Source organism: Lactuca virosa, chromosome 8, assembly GCF_052849685.1.
Source record: "Lactuca virosa cultivar CGN04683 chromosome 8, Lactuca_virosa_CGN04683_v6, whole genome shotgun sequence".
Taxonomy (NCBI): Eukaryota; Viridiplantae; Streptophyta; class Magnoliopsida; order Asterales; family Asteraceae; genus Lactuca; species Lactuca virosa.
The window spans coordinates 65,566,262-65,569,405 of record NC_136433.1 but is presented as its reverse complement, the minus strand read 5'-3'; positions in this window follow the sequence as shown (position 1 = coordinate 65,569,405).

The following is a 3,144-nucleotide window of genomic DNA, read 5'->3' as shown; positions in this document are numbered from 1 at the left end:
GGACTTAGTCAGAGCACTTATGTGGATAAAGTGTTGAAAAGGTTAAACATGCAGAACTCCAAGAAAGGTGAGTTACCGACCTAGAGTAACGCCAAACTGAGTAAGACTCAGAGCCCGAGTACAGAGGCTGAGATAGCAGAGATGAGTCGAATTCCGTATGCTTCCGCTGTAGGCTCGATCATGTATGCTATGACTTGTACTCGTCCTGATGTGGCCTTTGCATTGAGCATGGTCAGCATATATCAGGGGAACCCTGGCAAGGATCACTGGACTGCGGTAAAGAATATTCTCAAGTACCTGCGGAGGACGAAGGACTGGGTCCTTACCCTCAGTGGGAGTGATGTCTTGAGAGTAGTAGGGTATAGTGATGCTAGCTTTCAGACTGATAGGGATAATTTCCGCTCTCAGTCAGGCTGGGTCTTTACCTTAAACGGAGGAGCAATTTCTTGGAAAAGTTCCAAGCAGGAGAAAATGGCTGATTCAACTTGCGAATCAGAGTATATAGCGGCAAGCGAGGTAGAAAAGGAGGCTATATGGATAAAGAGCTTCATTGGAGACCTTGGAGTTGTACCAGCTATAAAGGAGCCTATGGAGATTTTCTATGACAACAATAGTGCGGTTGCCTTAGCCAAGGAACCAAGAGATCATGGCAGACCCAGACACATCGACAGAAAATACCATTTCATCAGACATCGAATAGAATAAAGACTCCTCGTGGCAAAGATGGTATCATTGGATGAGAACCCAGCAGATCCCATCACGAAGTGACTGAGTAGGGTTAAGCATCTCCAGCATGCGAGGCGCATAGGGCTGAAGGATGATATTAGTTTTAGTAGTTAGTTAGTTTTTGAAATTTGTAAAGTGTAATTGACATTTGATGATGAATAAAAGTTGTTGTTTATTTATGAGTAAAGTGTTGCTATCTTTTGTCAATCGTTTACTATCATTTCATTTTGCATGTTTTGACTTCCAGAATAATTATGTTATGGTATATCATATTATTCAAACTCTCCACAGTTGGTCATATGTTGGAAGTAGATATGAATCAAGACTATCATGAGTTGGCTTATAGATGTCTAAGATGTTGGACATAGCAAGAGTTGCTACAACACTCATGAGTTCTCATAAGTTCTGAGTATTGGATTCAACCCACGCTCACTTGTATCACTTCATGGAATTTATCTCGAGTGATCGTGAGACGATAATATCATATAAATCTTCAAACCTAGAGATATGAGTTGTTGACTATGAGTTGCTTATACATTGATTGTATGAAAACACATTGGTAACTCGATGTTATAAAACGTGCATTTGTGTATAATTCAACAAGTAGTAGAACAAGCATATGAGTCAAAGTTTATCTGTTCCTTCTTGGATTAGAAGCGATATCTGGGCTCCTCGATGATTTTGTTGTGACCTATGTACCGGCCCCGGTCAGAACTAAATTGATGTGTTCAATTAAGTTCTATGTCAAACAAATCGGAAATCGGGAAACAAACTGTTGGACAATAAGTAAGACATTGTTCCATGTATTTGTCCGACTGATGTCTAGAACAGAGGATTTTATGATCACTTATCTAAAATGGCGCTTCATAGTTCAACAGAGTTTTAAGAGCTACGATTGTCGGTCGTTTCTTGAAGTCATAATTGAAACTATAGTTATTAGACTTATCCACGTGGGAGACTGTTGGATAAGGTGTCTAAGTCCATAACTATATCTGAGATGTACTTGACCCGACCCGGCATGGTCCATTTGGGTTGCACTTCACCTGAACAATTTATATGGATAACCTTTTGAGAATAGTATAAGTTATGATTTATTAATATATTATAAGTTCTAAGATATTAATATGCAATCATATTATTTAATTAGTACTGATCAAAAATTAATTTGGTGATAAAAAAGGTGACTAATTAAATATGGACTCTTGTATTTATATAGTGTGAGCTAGTGCTTATTTAGAATGGGCTAGGCTTGCATGGAAAGTCCATGGATAGTCCATGGAGCTTTAACCCATGGATCTCATGGAAATGAAAGGTCATGGGTATTAGGGTTTACATGGATGTAGCCCTAATCCACCACAATATATAAAGGAGTCCTTGGAACTTGAAATGGCACTAGTTTATGTGTGAGAAGTTGTGACACCAGTCAAATTTCGGTCAAAAATAAATTGATCAATAATCTTAATTGGGATGAACAAAGTGGTAGAGATTGTAACAAGGTTTCCAAAAATATAAAGAGCACTGAAATCCGAGTTATAACGAAGAAGTTATGACCAATCGAAAATCCGCGACAAAACCGGTAAAACACTGTTCAGTGTAAAAAGTGAATTTTCGATAAAAGGCTTTTTAGCCTTAACAATCTAAATGAAAGTTGTAGAATATGTTAAACCGAGAACGTTTATAAAAAGAACGTAAAAATCTGACTTCGTATGAGGAAGTTATGATTTTTCGAAGTTTCGGTTTAGCAGTAGACAGCTAAAAATTCGAAATATAAATCGATCGATATTTATCTGACACAACTTAAAAGAGAATCGAAGGTCTCATCAAAAGTAGCACAACGGTAAAAAGACAGACGAAAACGGACGTCGGATGAAGAGGTTATGAATTTTTAACGGATTTCCTGTCCCGGTCTGTTAAAAATAATAATATTAAAAATAAAGTCAAAACCAGCCGACGAAGTCCAAACAAAATTCATAGAGTATAACTTTACCTACGTGTGCATATAAAGAACGCCAAAAACGGAGCTCGTATGCGAAAGTTATGATTTTCGCAAGATTTTGGCACAAAAATCAAGAAAATCTTGAAAACCAGGCAATTTCGCATAGGTGGCTTCCGACACGTCATCCTTCGCATGCATCCTCCACGTGGCATCTTCTGATTGGACCGCAGCCTCGCGTGGCACCCGCTGATTGGTCCGAAGTCGTCATGCTCCTTCCCCATTGGGCCGAAGTTCGGTCCAATTAGAAGCCCCCATCTGTCCGAACTCTTGCCAGCTGGCTGCTGACTCATCCCCTCGGCCGAACCCTCGCACCCCTATATAAAGGGTGCGAGCCTTCTCGGATTTGAGAGGTTTTTCACCCCATTTTTCCCCCTTTTTCACCTTTTCACCCCGTAAACTTTCTCACGACCCCCCAAGGCCCC